The sequence below is a fragment of the Canis lupus genome, chromosome 15 (assembly GCF_048164855.1).
Source record: "Canis lupus baileyi chromosome 15, mCanLup2.hap1, whole genome shotgun sequence".
Lineage (NCBI taxonomy): Eukaryota > Metazoa > Chordata > Mammalia > Carnivora > Canidae > Canis > Canis lupus.
The window spans coordinates 24,805,788-24,830,063 of NC_132852.1; the positions used below are offsets into that span (position 1 = coordinate 24,805,788).

Sequence of the window (24,276 nt, forward strand, 5' to 3'; positions counted from 1 at the left end):
CTAAGATTTGTCTCACAACATATAGCTTTTTGGTTGGTTTGTTTTATGCCCACTGCCTCATTTAAATCTTACTACAACCCACTTTGATAGTTTCAGGTGACAAAAGCCATGTCCCTGAGGCTTACTTTCTGAAGGAAATTATTGTTTAGACATATACTCTAATGCTTAGATGTTAAAATTTGCTCTTATAAGCATTTTCTTGAGAAAGCCTACTCCATTTCCTTATAAAACAGTAAACAATGTAGCACAGGAGACTCAATTTGTGTCTAAGATTTGTCCACCCTGAATTTCAGGTCTTCTTCTCTGGTGGCATTTATAGTTCCTTCTCCCTTATTGTGAACCCCTTTCCCCAAGCTTTTGTTCAAATGCCACTTTCACATGGGCTTCCTTCCTGATGACCTATCTAAGATAGCACTCACGTGCACCCACACAGACATACACATAGTGCACATGTATACAGCACTATTTAGTCCCTTGCTCTAACTTATTTTTGTTTATATCAACAGCTTTTGTAATTAATATGTACCTACATGTCTAATGTCTGTGTTCTTCTTTAGAATATAAATTCCAAGGGGAAAGGAGCTTTGTCTTATTATTGATCTGTGACCAAAACCTAGGTCAACGCCTAGCCCCTAATGAATTTTCAATAAGTGTATTGAATAATTGAATGGATGATTATGAAGAAATAAGGCAGCTCCTGTAATATATATGAGTGGGAGTCAGATAGATTAGGTCAGTTAGAAAAGGGTGAGCAGCATTGCAGGGGGTAGATGAGATGTTTGGTGTAAAATCACTCAGATTTTCCTTCGTTACAATCCCCAAAATTCATAAAGGACTGCACTAACAAAACTATTTTAATAAAAATGAGACTCTGTGTAAGACTAAAGGAACAAAATACTGGAAGAATCAGTCTTACAGTTTTCACCACTGAGAGAGGAGTGGCTTTGGGGTTGACCATGGCTAGCTCTGGCTGTGACAGTGACTGGTAGATATCCCCATGAGCATGTTCCATGCCAGGTCGGTGGGAGTAGTAGTGCCTTTCCTGGAGATCAGTACCTTAACGTCCACTTAGGATCTGTAGGACAAAGAGCCACCTCATAGCCTTATTTGAAGCGGGAAAGGAAACAAATGGTACTTGCCCTATGGGAACCAAGAGTTTGCAGGAAATCCACACCACTTTCTAGAGACTTCCACAACAGTATATTCTAATTGTGTCCCCAAATTGATGTACTCTGCAAAATCCAAGTTACAATGTGCTGAACCTTCTATTGAATTGCAATTGGTGAAGTGCATATGTTTGTGTTTAAGAAAAAAGAGGAGAAAAATACAATCAAGAGAAGATATCGTCTTTATCATTAATGAAGTATAGCAGTACAAATACATAAGGTCTTAATATCTTCATTGTGTGTATCAAAAATGGCAAAGAGACACAGTCAACAAGGCTCATCAGGAAAGGTTTTTGGAGACATGGATGATAAATATTCTGGGAGTGCTAGCATAAATGGGAGTCAACTGAACAAGAGCTAAAAAGCTTGGAAGGAGTTTGGAGACAATCTCAAAAGGATGACATTAAGAAAAGGAGTCATAAATAATCAGAATTATACAAACATAGTATATGAAATAATTGTGATGGAGGAGATTTTTAAAATCCTCCTTAGAAATACATGGTGTTGGTTCTTGGTTCTCACCACCTACAGTTTTTTTTTTCTTAAGTATTCAGAAATGCAACTTTCTTATCCACAAAGAATAAGCTAATTCCATTTTTTCATGATTACTTGGAAGATTTAAGAAGCTAAAGGAAATGAAAGTTACAATATGATATGTGGGAGTTATTAATATTTAGACCCTGCCACTAATTTTACAAATGCGGAAATCGATTAAGTTAACTCTTTATAAATACAATTTCCACTACATTTCAGATATATTTTGTCCTCTCTTTACTATGTACTAACTATAGAAAGCAGAAACTACTAAAAATTAGAAAATATAGAAAAATATAAGCAAAATTCTATTGATCAAAGAGAATCACTGTTATATTTTTGATAGATTTTTCCAGTGTTGCTCTCTATGGATAGATTTTTGTGAGTTTTTGTTTTTACTTTGTGATGGTTTTATTGGCTAGTACTCCTGTTTAGAGTAATCGGCATTCTAAAATAAGTATTATTAAAGGTGCAGAGCCTTTCAACTAATGTATATTTCAAGTTTCTCTGACAATAATTCAACAGATTCTTTCCAAATTTCACATGGAATTGTGCTGCTGTAAACAACTTTGGATATAATTTGGAAATAATTGGCATTTTAGGTATTTATTCCTTCTATTTACTTTTATTACTTTAAATTTATAAAATTGAAAATTTTCATTAATATATTCCAAAGACCTTTGTAAATGATTGAGCACAGTAGTTTAGAGATGGGGAGATGAGGGCCAGTCAAGAGGGTGAGGAAGTATAGTGAGGAGTAAACACAAACATGTGGAAAGGCAGTGGTTAAGAGCCTGCAACTTAGAGTCTGACACTCTTCCCCATGTAACAACTTTGACAAGTTCAGCCTCAGTTACCTTGTCTACATAGGAGCATATTAAAAGATCCTAGTTCCTAGGATTGTTGTCAGGTTTAAATAGCAACTCCATACAGCCCTGAGAATAGGGCCTGACTATTAATGAGCTCTCAATACTAATCTGTTATGATTCCCAATGTTTTAGTAACAAAAAACAGAGTCAGGGCTTACAGGTCCAAGTGGAGACAAGATTGAATGATGGCTTCCTCATTTTAGAAGTTGACGTATATATACTAAGTACAGAAGGAAAGAAACAAATAAAGAGGGACACTCAGAGATGAGTTATCCTTAAACTATTTTTTAGTTTGGCAAAGTTGTGTTCAGAAAAAAACATTTTCACCAGTATTCTCTTTCCCTTTCATTTTCCTATTTCAGTAAGTGAATAGTTCAGTGCTTCTTGTCTCAAGGGAGGTGTGAGGAGAATGCAGGAAAAGGAAGCCTCCTTTGGCCTTTGCAAGAAGCCCCCCAAATCTTGTTTTCTTTTATTTTATTTGGCCTCTTTGGGCACTAGTTAGGGGAATCTTAATGAATTCAGAGCATAGGCAAAAGATCTTGGAGAAAAATATCACAGACTAGAGCTAGGTGTCTTCCCTGAGACAAGAAGAGCTTTTCTTGGACTGGGAGGAGGGTGTCATGTCACTAACCAGCTGAGCAACTGGACTAGTCACCTAACCTCATTGAAGTTCCATAAATGGATGTATTTTTTAAATACCCGAAATATACAGAGCTTTTTCCCTTTGTAATATATGATATGTCTTTATAAAAATAAGTGGGCAAAATATTTTGATCTTCCTTAGAGATAGCAGAGCTGAGAATGGTTTATGTGTTCACTATATATAGCACCGATATTTAAGATTAGAGAGAGGATAAAAATCTCATCCACATCTTAATTTTCTCCCAGGGATTTTAGCACGAGAGAAGTAATAACTCATTAAATTCCAACCATTATTATTAATATTACCACTACCACCACCAGCAGCAGTGCCACCTCTTCTACTACTAAAGATACTAGAAAATTGAGTTTCTAGTATCAAGTTTTACTTTAAATGTAGCTAAATGAACATCTCAAACTTGTGAAATGCTGGCTAGTTTTCTTGAGCCGCTGTCACAAAACACCATAGGCTGGAAAGCTTAACAACAGACTTTTATGTCTCAAACTTCTAGAGGCTGGGAAGTCCAAGATCAAGGTGTTGGATGGTCAGGTTAGAACACTATTCCTGATGTACAAATGACTACTTTGTGTCTGTGTCCTCACATGGAAGAGAGAGAGCTCTGGTGTCTCTTCATTTTCTCATAAGGGTACTGATCCCATTGTTGGGCTATGAAGAGCCCCATCTTTGTGGCCTCATCTAAACCTAATTCTCTCCAAAAGGCCCCCTCTCCAAATACCGTCACATCAGGGGTCAGGGATCCAACACATGGATTTGAGGTTGGGGTGGGTGGGGACTCAATTTAGTCCATAGCAAATGCCAAAATATGTACATATCAAGTTTTTTTTTTAAAGCAAACTGCATTTGGTGACTCCAATATTAAATTCTGTAATAGGTTGGATCTGAAACTAGATTTTGTTTGTATTCAAAAATCTTGATAGAACACACTCTTCCTTTCCTTATTAAAATATGAGTACTAATGTAAAATTGGAACAATATGTCATCTGATTTACTATATTTTGGGTCAAGTGGTGAAAGAACTATTCAGACAACCTGCCAGGTTCTGTTAGGTTACACCCAGAGCTTCACGGTTTAAGACAAATGCAGGCTGAAATATTGACTCATAGACATGTGGTCTGGCTGAAGTTGTGCTACATGTTTCTGGAAACACACACACACACACACACACACACACACATATACACACACAGCCAAGAAACACAGAAATGCCTTCAGAGAATGAAAGCAAAAATCTGAAACTGAGTATCTTGTCCTACCAATTTCCACCATCTCTTAGAGAAGCAATTAGGTATTTCCTTTGTGGTTTGCATTTCAAGGAATTTTTAAAATCAGCAGTAAGCGAGTTTCTTTCTCTATCATCTCATAATTCCATTTTTCTTGAGAAATGGATGTGTTAGCCTTATGGCACCAGCAGTTGGTAGATAAGCATAGAGCACTTAGAGAAATCATATGAACATGATATGGGAAGAGAAAAATAACACATTGGTCAAGTCCAAGTAAAGTTGCAAAACAGCCCTCATCTCTTGGCTTTTGCCTTCATTCCCTCAGATGCCATAATGTTTCCTCTCAGTTTCCCATCAGTCCCCAAAGTGTCTTATAGAACAAATGCTCAGGCCCTTGGTGCACAGATGTGCCCCTTGCTCTAAATTACCCCTGCTTCTCTCCTAGCCCCTCCCTCTCCACCATCTGCACTGATCAAAATTCCTGTTCTTTCCAATGTATGGACAGGAGAAAATGATCTAATTAAATTAATGCTCAAATGTGATTTCCTGATAGTCTTCCGTCCCCTCCTTCCCTAGCTCTTAACTGTGTGGTGTTAAGATTAGAACTATAAATAAGACACAGCCTTATGGGATGCTTGGATGGCTCAGCTGTGTGGCTGCCTTCAGCTCAGGGTGTGATTCCAAGGTCCTGGGATGGAGTCCCACATCAGGCTCCCCCTGGGGAGCCTGCTTCTCACTCTGCTTATGTCCCCCCCTCTCTCTGTGTCTCTCATGAATAAATCTTAAAAAAAAATACGTGGCCTTGCACTCATAGTCACAGAGTCAGATGGGATTCAACCTAGCATGCAAGCCAGTAACACATATTTACAATACAGGAAAAACCAGGACCCTGGCAGTGACATCCCCATTGATTTATAGGATTTAGTGGTTTCATCCTTCCGGCAAGATAAATATTCCTTTTATTCTTCTCTATTTGCCTTCTTTTGCCCCGAAATTCTTCTCCTCCTTGCAGGGAATGGCCTTTCTAACTGTGAATATTCAGCTCTGGTTTAGGACACTCCACTCATAATTCTTCTTGATGATAGTCCCCAAGCAAAAGGCATGCCTGAATGGAGGTATAAAGCGTGAAGAGAAAAACATAAAAGATAGTAACTAAGTATAATTTTTGGATCATCTGGGAAGGCATTCACAGAAAAGAGTGAGGCCTTAGGCAAACAAAGATCTGAAATGGATTTTTTAAAAAGATTTTAGTTATTTATTCATGAGAAACACAGAGGGAGAGGCAGAGACAAAGGCAGAGGGAGAAGCAGGCTCCTTGCAAGGAGCCAGAAGCAGGACTCGATCTCAGTACCTCAGGATCACGCCCTGAGCCACAGGCAGATGCTCAACTACTGGGCCACCCAGGCATCCCTGAAATGGAATTTTAAAACAATGTTTACTTAAAATGGAAAATAAGACAATGCCAAATTTTTATAGGGTGCCATGCATGTCTATGTATTTATACAAATATCAGATTGTAAAGTAATCAGTGCAGTTAACTTTAAAGGATCACAGTGCTCTTCAAAATCTTTAACAATACTGAGTCTTGTAGGTGTTCGAAAACATTCTTTGTGTTTAATTGATCATCTTTATTCTAATAAACATTTGAAAAAAATAGATTAATGCTAACCAAACCACTTGGCCCACTTGAAGAAAAATATGTCTTCTAATTCACTTATTTCATTCACTTACATATCTTGCACAGTCTGTGTTTTCTATCTTCTTGGTGCTTAGCAATAATTATCATTATTATTATCTTCCCAACTAGAAGAGAAGCAAACAATCATCTTCTCATGGCTCTTCAGACATAAGCTAAAACAATTTTTCTTACATGCAAATTTGAGGGCATACATGCCAATAATAGCAGGATCTTTTCTCGAGAGCTTCAGTACCATCAGACTGGCTTCCCTGACACATAGCCCAAAGGAAACAGAGAGACCATCGCTCAGGGGATTCCATTTCAAGTTCAGTAAGTCTGTTGCTCAAAATGACTTTGCATGTGGAGTTGTTTTTGTCCTAAACTTTAAAGTCAAATGTCTGTGTTTTTGATAGTTCACACTTTCTACTCAAAACCCAAAATATTATTTTAACTCATTAAAAATCTTGCAGCTCAGCAAGGTCCCAAATAAAATAGCTACTGTGTTCCTGTGATTCATTTGTCTACATAGGAACTTGGCAACCATAATCGACACTCTACTTTGGCCCACGAGTAACTAATATAAGTAGAGGAAACCCTGCTATATTTTATTCCACAATAGGATTATTTTGGTAGTGAAATTCAACCTTCCAACATAAGGATAGAAGAAACCTATTATGACACATGTTTTACAAACTCTTTCAAACTGTGTTTCTAACATTTGAATTTTGGCAAAGCTTTAACTACATTCTGCCCAAAATATTTTTCTCCAACTTAAAATAAGATAATGTAATTTCACAAAAGCTTTCATTTTAAAGACTTTTGCAAGTTTTCATTTTTCATACTAAATGGAAAACTCATCATTGAAATTCATAAAAAAAACACTATTGTGTATTGTTTTATCCAAGAAAATAATAAAGACTAGGATATAGAAGTGATACTATATAAATATATATACATTCTACTGGCTATTGAATAGAATATCAACATTTTTCAAGAGTTTAACAAAGAATTGTTTCCATAGTTTCATTAAAAGGCAGTTCTGGGCAGCCCAGGTGGCTTAGTGGTTTAGCGCCGCCTTCAGCCCAGGGCGTGATCCTGGAGACCCGGGATCAAGTCCCACATCGGGCTCCCTGCATGAAGCCTGCATCTCCCTCTGCCTACCTCTGGGCTCTTTCTCTCTCTGTGTGTCTCTCATGAATAAATAAATAAAATCTTTAAAAAAAGGCAGTTCTAATTGTGTTCTTTATTTTTAATGGTTAACATACCACTTCTATCAAGGCTGATAATTTATAAGCAAAATAGTGATTATTATTGGATGTCCAAGTAGGCATATGTACTGATATGCTTACACTTAAAAATGGGTTGAATTTAATTGTCAAAAATTTAACTAATATCGAGTTAATATTCATTTCAAATATAAATGATTATCCTACTGGTATGAAGAGTTTAAATTAGATAATGCTTAAAAATTCCAAGAGCAGGGCGACCTCTGTTCCAGGAAATATTAGGTTGCTCAATAGGAATCCATTGGAACTAAGGACTATCTAAAGATATGCTTCCAGTTTATATAGAATAGGTACTATTTCTTCCTTCTTGGAAGATAGTGGTGAACGTTTTTCAATTCTCTGGACCTTGATCAGATATTTCATCTATGAAAACATAATGCAAAAAATAATGCACATTCTTTTTGAAGGTATTTGCCACAATGGACCATGTGTTTAGCCATAAAAGAAGTCTCAATAAATTCAAAAATTCAAATTATCCATAGTATGTTTTCCAGCTATAATGGAATTAAAATCGAAATCAATAGCAAAGTAACAAGAAGATAGCAAACCATTATTTATTTTGAACACAGGATGCAAAAAATCTTAACAAAAATTTCGCAAATTCAATTCAATAATGTTTAAAAGATAATACATCATATCAAATATCATATGAAAGATAATTATACACCGTGACAAAGTATCTTAGGAATAGAAAATTTGTTTAACATTTGAAAATCAGTCAGTGAAATGTGCCATTATTAACAAACTAAAAAAGAAAAACTTTATACCACTTTAAAGAAAAATCTTATTCATAAAAAATTGAGAGGGCATCCCAATACCTTTCATGATTAAAAAAAATATTCCTAGCAAACTAGAAATATAGCAGATTAGGATTTCTCAACCTCATCATTGTCAACTTTTTGAGTCAAATAATTATTTGTTGTGTGAGAAGCTATCTTGTGAATTACAGTATGTTTTGCAGCCAGGAACACGACTCTGCTCCAGTTGTGATGACCAAAAATATTTCCAAACATCTCCAAATATCCCTGGGGAACAAAATTTCTTCCACTGGAATTGAGGGAACTTCCTTAATCTGATAAAGACATCTACCAAAAAAACCTTGCAGCTAATATCATAATTAATGGTAAAAGACCAAATGCTTTTTCCCTTAGATCCAAGAAAAGGCAGGAACATCCACTTCACCAATGTTATTCAACATTGTAATGCAGATTCTAATCCATGGAATAAAGCAACAAACAAAAACAAAAAATAAATAAAAAGTATTCAGGTTGGAAAAGAGCAAGCAAAACTGTCTTTATTCACATAAGACATATAACCAATTAGGCAGAAAAGCTTAGCAATTTTCAAAAAGCTACTAGAACTACTTAGTGAAGTTTGCAAGTTTTCAGGATATTAATCAATATACAAAAAAAATAGATGTGTTCTATATAACAGTAATAAACAACTAGAAATGGAAATTTTAAGACCATTTACAGTAGCATCAAAATAAGAAATATGTATAAAGAAATCTGTCAAAAATGTGCAAGACTGTTACAGAGTAAAGCATAAAACACTGACAAGAGGAATTAAAAACCTCAGTAAAATGTGAGATACATTATGCTCATGGAACAGAAGAGTCAATATTATTAAGATGTTAATTCTTTCTCATTTAATCTATATACCAAATTGAACAAGATCCGGACAGGCTTTTTTTGGTAGAAATGAACAAGCTGCTTCTAAAATTTGTGTAGAAGTGCAAATGATCTAGATTATCCAAAACAACTTTGAAAAGGAAGAACAAAGTAGGAATATTTACAATACTTGAGTTCAAAACTTATTGTAAAGCTACAATAGTCAATACAATGTGATATAAAAGAAATAAACAGGTCAATGAGACAGAGTTTAAAAATAAACCATACTTCGTGGTCAATTGATTCTTGTAAGAGGGACAAAGACAATTCTTTGGAAAAGGATTATCACAAAAAAAAAAAAGAAAGAAAAGGAAAAGGATTATCACAAATGGTGCTAGGATAATTGGATATCCATATTTTTTTAAAAAAGAAAAAAAAACCTTTGCTCTATACTCTCGCCATATAAAGAAATTAAATGTTATTATGAAATTTATAGCACAAAATATAAAAGAAAATCTTTGTGATCTTAGGAAACCTAATTTCTTTATCATGAGACTGGAAGCATAATCCATAAAAGGAGAAAACTGGTAACTTTTTAATTTATCAAAACTAAGAACTTCTATCTCCAAAAGACACTTAAAAATGAAAGACAAAAAAAAATGAAAGACAATCTAGACTTGGAGAAAATATTTTCAATTACCTGATAAAGGACTTTCATGAAGAATATATAGAGATTTCTCATGACTGAATAATAAGGAAACCAACAAACCAAATTTCTTTCATGAACAAAGTATTTGAACAAACACTTCTCTGAAGATATACTGTTGTTAAAGAAGCATAGGAAAAGATACTCAGGATCAATCATTAGGAAAATGCTAAGGAGATACAACTATACCTATATAAGAAGGGCTAAAATTAAAGAAATGAAGCATACCAAGTGTCAGCACACACGTGGATCAACAAAAATTCTCAGAAACTTCTAATGGAAATATGAAATGGAACATCTACCTTAGAAAACAGTATGGCAGTTCCTAAGAAAGTTAAAAATCTGCCTACCAAATGAATCTACCATTCACTCCTAGGTATTTATCCAAGGAAATGAAAGACCATGTGCATACGAAGACTTGTACATGAATTTTCATAGCAGTTTTCTGTGTAATAGTCAAAAAAACTATGTCTCAATGATATTGTCCCAAATGTGCATTAGCAGATGAATGGATAAACTGTGATTGATAAATGCTTGCAATTAAATACTATTCACCAGTGAAAAGGAATGGGTCATTGATACATGCAACAGCATGGACAGATCTCAAATGATGATGTCAAGTGAAGAATAAATCCAGAATATATCCAGAAATAAATCCAGACATATGATTTCATGGAAATAAATACCTAGGCAATTTAAACTACTCTGCAGTGACAAAAAGCAGATCAGTGGTTGCTTGGTGGTAGAGAGGGAGAAAGTGGCAAAAGGGCAGGATAACAGGCACAAGGAAACTTGGAGGTGATGGATACAATGTATTCATTATTTCCATGGTGGTGACTGCATCATAGGCATCTGCATTTGTCAAAACCATCAGTTTGCAGGTTTTAAATATGCAGAGTTTATTGTGTGTCCATTATATCTCAATAAAGGTAAGAAGAAAAACACAAGACAAATGCCAAAAGCAACAAAAATCTAGAAAAATTGAGAGATGAATTGAGAAATAGATATGAAGAAATTAGCAAAAGGACTCAGCACTGGAAAACAACAGCAGAAATACACTCTCTGAAGATGAGACACAAAAGCAGGACCTTTGTTTGCAGCTTTAAGGGCCAGAGATGGATTGTGGGGTGTCGGGGGGAAAAGTGCTCCTTCACCTGCTAGTACCATGTTCCATTAGAGAAATGCAGGAGGTGGGATTATACTATTGTGGAGACAAGCATATTTGCAAAATTTTCGTAGCTTTTGCTCATCAGTTACACCTATGAGGCAACTATCTCTTATGGGTATAATTTTTATGAGACTAAGAACAACAAAAAAATAATTTTAAGTTGAATAACAATGAAAGCCATAATAGTGGCTCACTGGAGTATGCCAAATGACTAACTGAATCACAGCCACTAACGTTTTCCCCTGTATCACCTTCCCCTGTAAAATCAGTCTCTGGGCCCTTAGATCCCAAGTTCTCAAAAGTCCACCTCCAATATTTCTCCACTCCTCTCATCATCAGCTTTTCCCTCCTATTGGGAAGATAGCATACTGATAAAAACAACAACAACAACAACATAAAACAAAAATTGAAAACATCCTATTAATTTTCCCATCCTAATGGAAGCTTCTCATGGCCCCACATCATTACTGATACTGTGTTTGCTTTCTTCTGCAGGGAAACTTCAAAAACATTGACTCAACTTGTATCTCCATTTCCTTTCCTCAAATTCTCTTTTAAAACCTGCTAATTGGGATGCCTGGGTGGCTTAGCTGATTAAGCATCTGCATTTGGCTCAGGTTGTGATCCCAGGACCCCTGGGATCCACCCTTGCACCCTTGGGCTCCCTCCCTTAAGGGGAGTCGGCTTGTAGCCTCTCCTTCTGCAAAATTTGCCCTACCTACTCACCCTTGAGTTTTGCAAGAAGCTTTTCCATCTCCTCTTTTCTTCTTATGTAACAAATTTAATTCTTCATGAAGTACTTTTGGGGCTAACTACCGAAGAATAATTTTATACCTGAACTTTCTCACCTCCATTTGAGCCACCATCCATGTCTCTCACCTGGATCATCATAGTGACCTCCTAACTGGCCTCCCCACTGTGGCCATCAGTTCCTTTCAGCCTATTCTTAATGCAACAGCCAAAGTAACCATATTAAAATGTAGAGCAGACCTTACACTCCTTTGCTCAAAACGTGACAAGGACTCTACTTCCTAGTCAGTCGAAGTCAATGTCACTACAGGACACTACCTCCTCCTTACCTCCTCAAGTGCATCTTCTAGCTCTCTACCCCTTTCTTCTTCTATTCCAGCCACATTGATCCCCTTGCTATTTTTTGGAAATGACAGGCACACTTTTCCTTGAGACCTGTCTACTCTGCCTGAAATTCTGTGATGCCTAGATACCTGTATACCCATCTCCCTCATCTTTTAAATGTATTTGCTGAGAAGTTCTTCAGTGATCCCTACCCTGATATCTTTCATTTCATGCTATAACACTATTGTCCCTCAACCTTCACTCCCTGTATTCTTTTTTTTTTTTTAAGATTCTATTAATTTATTCATGAGAGACACAGAGACAGAGAGAGGCAGAGACACAGGCAGAGGAAGAAACAGGCTCCATGCAGGGAACCCGATGTGGGATCCAATCCCGGGACTCCAGGACCATACCCTGGGCCAAAGAAGTGCTAAACCACAGAGCCACTCAGAGATTCCCACTCCCTATTTTCTTTATCACACTCTATATTTTCCTCTCTCCATAGTAATTATCCATATACTAGATAATTTGCTTATTTATTATGTTGATTGCTGATCGTCAACCTCCTACTTCCCATTTAAGCTCCTTGAGGTCAAAGTTTTTTCTTTTTTCTTTTTTTCTTTTTCTTTTTGGTCTGATTGTTTTTAATGATGTATCCCAAATATAGAACAGTATCATGAATATAATAAGTGCAAGGAAATATTGAATGTGTGGATGGATATTAAGTGTATTTCCTTGTTGTGTATCCTGAATCTCTCAAATGGTTCTATTTTAAAGGGAAAAATAGAAGAGTATATTTATATTTTTATAGATATGGAACAGATATTCCTTCAAAGACACAAGCCTTTGTAACAACTTCATGACCTCCCCACCTTCCTCCGCTGGAAGGCTGAGGATGTGGCCTGGACTCTAGACCAGGGTATGGTATAAACAGTGAGGTAGAATGACTCCCAAAGGACAGAGGTTTAACTGGACCTTATTTTATTGAGGAGGAGGGACTTGAACAGAGGCAGTTTCACCTCTTTCCCAGGTGAACAGAGCATGTAAGAGGCAACGCGTGGCCGGGTTTGAGAGCACGGTGAGACAAGTTAGAAGAGTGTGAGCTCTGGCCCAAAGGTAAAGAGGGAACTTTTTTTTTTTTTTTTTCCCTTTGGAATAGACTGAAGTTACAGGGACATTTTTAGCCATGAAATGAGAATTTCGGAGAATGTTATCATAATGATAAACAAGGATGCTGAAGTGTGCTGTATGGTGATATTAATAAGTTTTCATAGAGAACAAATTCTTTATAAGACATAAGAGCCTCAGCCTCTACTGGGTAGGTACACTCAGGCCTTTCTAAAACAAGTCATGCTTGGCATGCACCCTTCATGCTTCTGAGAGTATCCTGGCCCTACCGGACAGGCAAGGAGAATTATCGGTTTCCAAAACCAAATATACTATTGGGTTTGTGCCAATTTTTTAAATTATAATTAAAATTATAAATAAATTTAATTATAATTTAAAAAATATATTTTTTAATACTTGCTAAGGTTTTTTTCCAAGTTATTTAAAATTTATCAAGAGACTTTATAGTTATTCTTGGATTGTAATAATTTTCAATGGAGGGAAGCAATGAACATAATAATCCAAGAAACAGGTACAATTAGTTTTGGAGAATTTATAGACTTTGATCCTTTTCATTAGTTTATCATCAAACTTAATTGTGTTCCTTTAATAAATACTTCTGAATGAATACTTAATGTTTAGTTAAAGTGGAGTATCACAAGTTTGACAAAATTGATTTTAAAGAACTAATAATGTACATTCAGATTTTTATATGCAAACTACAAAATTGTATTTTTTTTCCCAAGTGGGTGTGTATCTATCCTAATGAACCTATTGGAAGAAAGTACACATAAAAAATAATCTTAAAAATTAACTAGAAATCCTGTCAAATATATTCAATTTTTATTGCTTTGACATACATGTGGTAACTCTAATAAGCTGCAGGCTAAAGTTGTTAAATACAGATTTTTAAAATTTAATTTAATTTTTTTTAGAAAGACATTGTGTCTTCACCGATCAGAAGTCTTTTTTTTTTTTTAAGATCTTATTTATTCATTCATTAGAGACAGAGAGAGAGAGGCAGAGACACAGGCAGAGGGAGAAGCAGGCTCCATTCAGGGAGCCTGATATAGGACTCGATCCTGGGACTCCAGGATCACACCCCCAGCCAACGCAGGCACTCAACTGCTGAATCACCCAGGCGTCCCTAAATACAGATTTTTAAAGGATTAATTTTCATAGACAAAATACTCGTACATTTATTACACTAAGTGTACATGTTTGGTACTTCAAAAGTGCCTTAAAGACATTCATTCTCCCCTTGTGTGTATTAATTACCAGTTCATCATTCTAATGATGCTATTCCTTCCTAAAAATGGAAAGAATCAGAGCCTACTTGCACTCACAAATGTTAAAAGTGGATGCTGAGCTAATGACATTTGCTACTCAATATTTTTTTTAAGATTTTATTTATTTATCCATGAGAGACACAGAGAGAGGGAGAGAGATAGGCAGAGGGAGAAGCAGACTCCATGCAGTGAGCCCAATGTGGGACTCGATGCTGGCACTCCAGGATCATACCCTGAGCCGAAGGCAGATGCTTAACCGCTGAGCCACCCAGGTGTCCCTGAAACTCAACTTTTAAGAGTAAAACATTCTTTCCCCAGTGTGTATCTCACTTTGCACAGCTGAGGGGTTGTTGGACTATGTGAGAGTCTTTGAACAATCCTGTAGAAGAAGTCCAGGTACAGATTTACTGAAGATGACAGGGAATTGGCAGGTCTGTCATAGCTGATGTATATTATTTAGATTATAGTACCTGGGAAGAAAGTTGATCTTCATAATAACTTCTAAGCCTTATTCTGCTAGCCTCCTTTTTAAAAAGTACATAATTCCTCCACCAAAAAAATGGTTCCAAATGCATACATTTAACTCAGAGCTCAAAAGATTAATAGATTTTTTTTTTAGTTATCACAGAAGAGCAATATATGAATGGGAGAGGAAGATAATTTGAATATCAAAAAAAATGTAGTTAAAAATGAATACTGCATCAGCCATAATGTCTAGTGGCTTTATGTGGACTATCATCTCTAATTTTGGAAAATCCTTATATCCAGAGGCTAAAACTGAGGCTTACACAGCTTAAGTAACTTGCATGGGCTCATCACAGTGTTGGAGTCAGACTCCTATCCTGATCCTCTACTTTCAGCTTTCTAGCTGCCTCTATGCCTTATTTTATTAGTTTATCTAGCATAGAGTCAGAAGCAAACATTTAAGGAAGTGATGTACTTAGATTTACATGCAGAGAGGAGAAGGGGACAAATACTTGGGACCCTTTCTATGTGCCTGACACCATGCTAAATATTTAAGAAATTATCTCAGTATTTATCTTTATACTCATATTTGGTAAAGCCTTTATGAGAATGTAAGTTCTGAGATTTGTTTGGAGTCAGGCAACTGAAGGATGAAAAATAAATAAGAGTGATTAAAGATTTGGGAAGTAATCCTTCTAATAATAGAAGAAAGCAGGAAGTCTTATTTGTTTAGAGAAGAGAACATTAAGGAGAAAATTACTATTAAGAGTGTCTAGATGTCTATAAACGCATTTATAAATGCATGTGAATAGGGTTTTGTTGTTACCTCGGGCCAATGTAAACAGGAAGGAGGCTAGATTGCATGAGGGGAGATTATAGCACTCATGAGGAGAATCTAGCTGAGAATTAGCAGTGAGTTAATATTTATTGAGCGCCTACTATCTACTAGAAGACCAGAAGACTAGAGGCAGAGATAGAGATGGAGATAAACAAGTTATTTTAGGAAAGAACTTACATCAATTCTCATTCCATTCTGCTCCAGTGTTTTCCTCAGGGAAATAAATACAAATTTATAAATATATGTGTATATAAAGCAAATTCTGCATTCCAATCTGTGAGTTATGTGGAGTTGTCCCTATTTTTAAAGGGGTATTCAAAACTCAGAAAGTTTAAGAAGTCTCCCCAATTTCACACAGCAATTAAGTGTGAGTCAAGAGAGGCAGGCGAACTCTCAGAGGGAAGGAAAAGACACAAAATTGAGAGTTAAAATCTGAGTTCTGGTGTGGACTTGGCCACTTTCCGTCATGTGATTGTAAGAAAAACAATTCCACAAACTTCAGGTGCTTTATTTTTAATATAAAATAAGAGCACACACACCCAGATTATTGGGAAGCTTAAATGGCATGGTTTCAGTGAAAGTATTTTCAATCAATATGAATATAGTAGCTCTTTAAAGGATTTATGAAAGTGTGGACTTCCTTCTTGCCATATGGTTGTAGGTTAAATTAAAGGAATCTAAGTGCTCATTTTTAAATCAGTAACGTTTTGATAAAAAATTTTTAAAACTTGCTTCTGCCCACATGTTTTTGTGTGAATGCTTCTCATCTTCATATTCACATGCAATATGTTAATCTTGTCATTTCCTATTTCTCTACTAGTCCATACTTTGCATTAATTTTGAGAGATTTTAGTTATCTAATAAGAAAAGAAATAGTAGGTGTCACATTATACTGCATCGAATCACCACCTACCCAGCATTCTTTGAGGATATGAAAAAGATGGCCATTGTGATATCCAGGTATCTGTCCGTCTTTATAAAAATGAGTCAACTGAAAATAAAAGTGAACAACGAAAACTACTTACAATGTCAGAGACGTACAGGGTGGGTCTTGGGCTAAAAACTTTAATATCTCTTGTAGCTCTATGTTATTCATTTATCATATTGAAATTAAAATTGTTCTTGTAACTCCCATTATGGGAAATCCCTAAGAATTTGTAAACTGCGCATAGACCCAATAATCAGATTAATCTAATCACCAGTCACACACAAAAAAAATGCTTAAGTCATAAATAGCAAGAGAATCCATTGATTGTAAATAAAGTAGAAGGGAGACATTACAGAGCAATTTCACCCAAGCAAGATAATTAAACTCAGAGATACTGTTTCCTGTTTCCCTGGTGTAAACAACAAAGCTGCTCCACTGGCCTCTGCACAACCTGGATGTCCCAAGGCCACATCCCTCTTCTTTCCTTCCACTTTCCCTCAGGAGAATTCTGGGTCATAAAGAAATGAGAATTGGTATAACTTCTTTCCTGAAAGGACTTGAGCTTCCTCTGTGTTGACATTTGTGTCATCTTATTATAAGACGAGCTAACATCTATTATTAATTGATGCACTAATTAAAGCCATACTTGCAGTTTCCATTAGCTTATTCCCTAAATTCTCCAGAGTTGGCTGTCTGGTTTTAATCAAAACCAAATGGTAGTCCAAGTTCCCAGCCTGGAGCAGCTAGGAGGAAGTCATTCAGTGGAGGCACAAGAAAGCAGAAAAGATAAACAGATGATAGTTCACAAAATTTGTGTCGGACAAAGGATGCAGATACCGTGAGCCGCTTTGGAGATGTGATTCAGGGACTCTGTCATGCTAGATGGAAGAAGTTGCAAGTGGTTAATGTCAGCAGGACTGTAATAGGATCAAGATGGAGTCTGTCTTCTGCTTTCCCAGCCCTGTGTTTGTGTAACTGGAGGATTCTGACTGGAGGTAACGCTGCATGTGCCATGACATGAACTACTTTAATTCTTTGAAGGATTCCTGGGATTGGAGAGATTTGAAGACAATGTTCTATCTCCTGGCTTCTTGGGATTTTACTTACAGATCCTCTCAGGTACTGTATGTGGGGCTGCAGCACTGTAGATTGTAAGTAGAGTAAAAAAAAAAAAAAAAAAAAAAAAAAAAAAGGTGTTCCTCTTTGGGGGATGACAGTTTTAAAACTCTAAATTCATCTCCCTCTCCTAAGGGATCTTTTGAAAGGAGAACGGGCAAGGGTATTTTGAGTAAGCTGTGCATATACATTTAATACAGTGGGGAAGCTGTAAAGGAGGGAGAAAATTGTTTTCCCCACCCCACCCCCTTTTTTTTTTTTTAATTCATCAGCAGTGGGGGATAGAGAAAGCTCTAGGACTTTATGACTCTCCAGCTAATCACCTCAAGAGCTTTGACAAACTCACTTCAGTTCTGTGTAAAATCAGAGCTCCTCAATCGCCCAGGCGGGCTCTGCTCTGCCCCCCTCCCTCTGCTTCGTGCACTCTTTCTCACATGCACTACTCAGAGGCAGGAAATGCTTCCCAGGCAATCTGGGCCTGCTTGTGGAGGCCCCTTTCGCAAAACATCAGTCTGAATTTAGTGGACAGAAGTCACCAGGAACGCCTTGACAGGCTCCTGCTTTAGCCAAGGCTCCCTCCAGCTGCAGAGGGTGTTTTTGTTAGAATCACACTCTGCGTAGAACTGCTTAGAATAGAGCCATGATCTCAACCACGAAAATGTGAACGTATATTTTGGAGGACCTAACGGGGACGGACTTCTCTCCTAGCCTGAGTGTTGAGCGATGTCATGCCTGGGCGTTTCAGCTCCTCGTTGTCTAGGTAAGACGCTGTGGACTCTCTGCTTTATATTTCCAGGCAGGCTTTGAAGAGGCAGAAAGTTGGACAGAAATGTTAGCATCTTGCAAGGAGTGGTGGTTTCCTAAGTCTGGGAGCTAAGCTCTGAAATTAGAAGTGGAAAATGTGTAGGGAGGAGAAAACTGCGAGTCAAATTGTTTTAGCACAATGTCAGTTCTAAAACAGGCTCCAGAGAGATTTTACTCTTTTCCTCCATAAACTACGATTTTATTGTGATCCCTTTTTATCTTTACTTTCCCTTTTTTTTTTTTTTTTTTTTTTATGAATTAGACCAGGTTTCCTATTCCAGGGCATAATACAAAACAAATACATATTCTCACACTTAAGTGTGAGGTGTAAATGATTTCTTTCGATCCCCCCCTTCCTTTGCCAACAGGGAGAGTCGATGGCACCAGAGTGGCTTTTCTTTATAATGAATCTCCAAAGAATATTCTATGTGTCATGTAAAATATGAAGATTGGACTCCTCAGTGTTTCCCTAAACCAGTTTCAATCACAGTGCAGGCTGCTAATGTACAGCTTAAATGTTTCATTTAAAAAAAAAAAAAAGAGTCAACACATGAAACTTCAAAAATTATTTCTAGCCTATGTAGTAGTTAACTTGATTTTCAAAAATTTAAATATTAGAATCCAATTTACTTTATATTTACTTTCCTGGATTTACTTCTCATGTTATACTTGTGTTGAACATTTTTGAAGAATTGAAGTAAATCTCAATGACAGCAACATTCAGTATTATTATTTTAAGGCAGCTGGAAATCACTGCAATCACATGAAAAACCAATCGTATATTCATAATTCATATAATCATAAAATTAGATTTCCACTGGGCTCTAATCTCTTTAAGGTATCTTAAATGTTTAAATGTGCTATCTATGAAGAAAGAAATCTAGCAATGACTGAAATAAAATGGACTTTTTAATGCATAACATACTGTTGCATTTATATTTCTGAAGATTTAAAAATGAAAATAATTATTTTATAGAAATTATGTGGAATGGTATGTGAAAGGGATAAATATTCATGTGTATTTCCAAATCAATTAGATGAACACAAAATATAATAAATGAAAGATGAGAGCTGTTTGACAGTTGGATCATAAGAAATCAAATGTTTTAATTCTAAACTTTTACACAGTACAAGGTGACCATTTGTGGTATTAGCCAACTTACTATTGAATTCTATGCTAGAATAAGTTATTTTAGTATATTTTTAACTATTCACTAACAATTTAAGATGTCTTAAAACTTTTAAATATGATAAAAAATCTTTTGTTCAGCACATGCAAAATAAAATGCTGACTTATCTAAATTATGATTTGGTGAAATCCCTGAAAAGAATTTCAAGGAAGGAAAGAATATAAGAGATCACTTCTTCAAACACTGTCCTGAGGTTGACACAAGGCAGCTGAAAAATGACATTCAAAAGTGACCTGTCCAAGGTCACACCACTTGCTAGTGGAAGAGATCACAGTGGAGTGCTCCTTCATAATTCAGATATCTTTATACTACTTCATCTTGTTCTCAAATAATAATTATGCAGAATGAATTATGAATATATCCAGTGGAAGGCTAGTTTTAGACAGAAACTGTAGTACTTCTTTAAAAAATAAGAAAGGCTCAAAGCTACTACCCATGTACAGTATGGAGGGAAAAATCATGATTTAAAAAAAAAAAAGAGCCAAATTCACTAAGTAATGAAGTTTTCTCAAATGTAAAACTTTTCTTACGCCTTTGACAAACACTTCAGTGGGGTAACTTGTTGGTGACTGTTTTATTTCATGTTTATGCCAAGAAAATCAATCCACATGCTAATAATTATAATAATTTTAAACTGATGTGTCTTAAAAATGTAGGGCTAGAAAGGAGCTTGTCCGATTGATATATTCAAATGCTATCATAACAAATCTATCCTGACCAGCGACGTTCAGAGATTTTACTACCCCACCTCAGAATCGGTTTAAGGATCTCATGTACCCAGACATTCTTTCTTTTATCTAACCTAAATCTCTATTGCTCTAGCCTATTTCCAGTTTTATGGGATTTTCCTCGGTGGAAATATGGAAAATCTAAATGAACATATGAAAACATAAGTATACATTTGTGGGCCAAATAAAGCCAATGCCTTTCATCTTCCCTTGTACAGCTTATTTTCAATCCTTTAATTGGTTCATATATCTACTCTGAGCCTTCTACAAAGTTTTTTAGTTGTAGAATATAGAATTTCTTACAGTATATAAATAAATGTCTGACTGGTAGAGTGTAAAATGAGAGAGTTGGCTGCTTAAGCTGTATCATACTTCATATATGACAACATATGTTGCTATGCAACCTGAATACTGCCCTTTCCAAGGCAAGAAGCTTTCTCATAAAACTAATATATGTCATTTCTACTATATGCCATTTCTTAGACAGAATGTGTGTCATGATCCTTTCTTTTCCCCATTTTTATGAACTAGATTGAATTTCCTGATGTTATTACATTTAAAAGACACTTCAACACTTTCAGTGTCACCATCCTACACAATATTGGAATGAGGAGTAAATTCAGTAAAGCAGTAGCCTATGTAACTGACTGCATGGTTACTTAGAGAACCAAGCAAAAGAGAATACATCATTTTATTTTTTTTTCTTAAGGATCTTATCATTTCAAAGGATGATTTTTCTGACCACGTTTAAACCTGCCCATACCATACACCTAACTCTAAAGATTTAGGCATACTTTAATCTCACTCATAGAGGATTGGGTCTTCTAGGCTTTAAACAAGTTTACATTTGGGACATTTTAACTTAATCCTTTGTTTTGATCTTGTTTCTTCTTGAAGAATGAATGAATTAGTGTATTATCTTACAATAAGAATCTTTCTGTAGAAATCACCACAGTACAACAAATTTCCAAAAAGATAACCTAGATCTGGATCAGAGAATTTTATTATGAAAATAGAGAAATGCCAGTAATTGTACATGCGAATTTAAAGAGGATGAGAGATTTGAAGGAGTTGGCATGACTGTTGTACCCTCTTTCCCCATATGAATGATAAGCACCCTAATCCCACAACTTAAACCAAACAAGACTCCAGATTGATTTTGGTGTTAATATAGGAATGCAGCATTTATTCCATAGTTCTATTTTAACATTAAGTTGCTAGTCAGTTCACAGAGTTTTGAGAAATAGATGGACTTAGTTTAATTGAAATTAAACAGAATAATGGTGAAGTGTGGACCTTGAGACCTAGTTAAAAGAGATTATTGATTTTAATTCAGTAGATTATAGAGTTTGTAAATCAATTGGAAAAGATTAAATAAGGGCAGCCTGGGTGGCTCAGAGGTTTAGCGCCGCCTGCAGCCCAGGGCCTGATCCTGGGGACCTGGGATCGAGTCCCACGTTGGGCTCCCTGCATGGAGCCTGCTTCTCCCTCTGCCTGGGTCTCTGTCTCTCTTTCTCTCTCTCTGTGTCTCTCGTGAATAAATAAATAAAATCATTTTTTTTAAAGAAAAGATTAAATAAGGACTCCATACAAAAAATAGTAGGAAGGCGCTGTAAACACAGTACATATGAATGTGCTCATTAATTAAGATAGATGGGTAGAAAAAAATTACCATACTAGTTATATATGTAAAAAGGTTGTTTTGTATTAGACTGGATTAACCAAGTGTTCTAGCAATACAGTTCAAATAATTCAAAGAGAACATCAGTCCAATAATGGAAATGAGATAGAAAGGAAGTAGGAGGATCAGAGAAGTTTAGAAATTCAATTGTTTCTTTTTATTCTCAGCAATTATCAAGATAGCCTAACACATCAGATGCTCTCCATACCTGTTTGTCAATAAATGTTTGTGGACTAAATCAGTAGGAAAGAGGAAAGAAAGGAAAGCAAAACTGGTCATAAAGAGTGGGATTGTGGGACTTTTTTTTTTTTAATTTTCCAGACATCCTGTGATGATAGAATATTTTTTACAGGGGAAAGAAAATAAGAGGTTGTCAAGAATCGTCAGAGCCTGAGGCCAAAGGTTAACAACATTCTCATAAGATGACATTACAAATTCATTAAAAGCCAGAAGGAAGCATGAGCATCCAGAAATAGTTTAAAATTAAAATTTACATGAAGCCAGTGACAGCAGAGCACTAGTGAATTTTCCACTGTTTAAATAGTATGGTGTACTGAAAAGCTCATAAGCAGAGTCAAAGAACCAGCTCTGATCTGCATCTTTGCCACTTGATGTTCTGTGATTTGAAAGATGCCCCATAATTACTTTGCGCTTCTGCATTTTATCAGTAAAGTGAGGAAGATAATGAAAACAGTTATATCCCTGGGTCATTTTGAGCATCACATGAGATTTTATATAGGCAAATTGTTTGCAAATTGTATAACAGACAAATCTGTTTCAAAAAGCATAGGTCGGGGGATCCCTGGGTGGCTCAGCAGTCTAGCGCCTGCCTTTGGCCCAGGGCACGATCCTGGAGACCCGGGATCGAATCCCACATCAGGCTCCCGGTGCATGGAGCCTGCTTCTCCCTCTGCCTATGTCTCTGCCTCTCTCTCTCTCTCTCTGTGACTATCATAAATAAATTAGCATAGGTCAATTAGTCAAGGAAGAAAGACTCATGGTGTTTCATATTTTGGCCAAGTCACTCATCTATATTGAAACAACATGGGCATGCAAGGCATAGTGCCAGCTCATACTCAGCCATGGATTCTGCAACTAAGATCAATGAAAACCAAAATAGTCATCGTTGTCAGCAAGAGCAGCATCACCATTAGCATCATCATTATGTCCCTGAACATCTATCTAGTGAATTCTACAAGATGCGATGGATTAAATGTTCTACACGTATCATTAGCTTAGTTTTATTATTTTAGCTTAGTATTATTATTTTCCTTTCAATAACTTTTCACTCTTCCCTTTATAGAGGTGAGAAAACTGAGGAAAACAAAATTTAGGTGACTAATCCAAATTACTGGCGGGGGGCGGGGAACAATGGTTCTCTAATAGCCATCTTACCTTCACAAAAAAATGGAGATAACTTTTGCCCACTAGTAGGTATTTGACCTTGAGCTAGTTACTAAGTTCTGCCAAAATTATCCCTATAAAATTAGGGCAATGATAGCAACTACTCCATGGAGTATTTATGAGTACTATTACCAAGGGAGATAGTATAAATACAGTACCTGACCCACAGTAAATGCTTAGTAAATAGAAGTCCTTTATTACTATTACTATTAGAAGTCCTTTATTACTATTACTATTATCATGATCATCAACAGTTTTCAATGTGCCTGCTGTTAGTTGGGTATAGAGAAGAACATGTGGTAATAAAAAGCAAGCTCAACTGTACATAGATAGAAGACAAAATAAGATGAGGATTATAGATATTAAGCACAGCAGGAAAAGTTGATGTCAGTGGCATCAACCCCTGGTAGGATGCTGACGTAATAGAAGTAGCTAAGTTCCTAGTGATTTCGTGTTCCCAATTTCAGTGAAAGTCATACTTATTTGAATCAGTGAAATCTCAGTATCCTGTTGGCACCTAGGAATCCAAGCACCTGTGTGGTTGTAGCCATATCTCTTATTTGCAGTTGGTGATTACTGTGTCTACCGTTAGAGGGTTCTTAGAAATGATAGCAAAGCTAAAAATAGAAAGTGACCACTTAAAGCAGAGACACATCTCACCATGCTGATGATAAAGCAATATAATCCGTGTCCCTTGTTGAATAGAAATGTTGCTCTGCCATTTAAAAAAAAAAAAAAAGCAACCAAGCTCTTG

At 36.2% G+C, this 24,276-nt stretch overlaps 1 protein-coding gene across 10 annotated transcripts in view; it reads left to right on the forward strand.

Moving 5' to 3' along the window:
* The window catches only part of DLC1 (DLC1 Rho GTPase activating protein), a 493,356-nt gene that overhangs the window by 64,403 nt on the left and 404,677 nt on the right, over positions 1 to 24,276 (forward strand). For 7 of the 10 annotated variants that reach the window (XR_012007573.1, XR_012007574.1, XM_072776231.1 and 4 more), the window contains exon 1: positions 18,081 to 18,475. The exons of 2 other annotated variants lie outside the window; for them this stretch is intronic. The gene's annotated coding sequence lies outside the window, so the exon portion shown is untranslated. Of the gene's footprint in view, positions 1 to 17,124; positions 17,719 to 18,080; positions 18,476 to 24,276 lie in introns of those variants that run through there. One more of the 10 variants, XM_072776233.1, reaches the window with a different exon arrangement.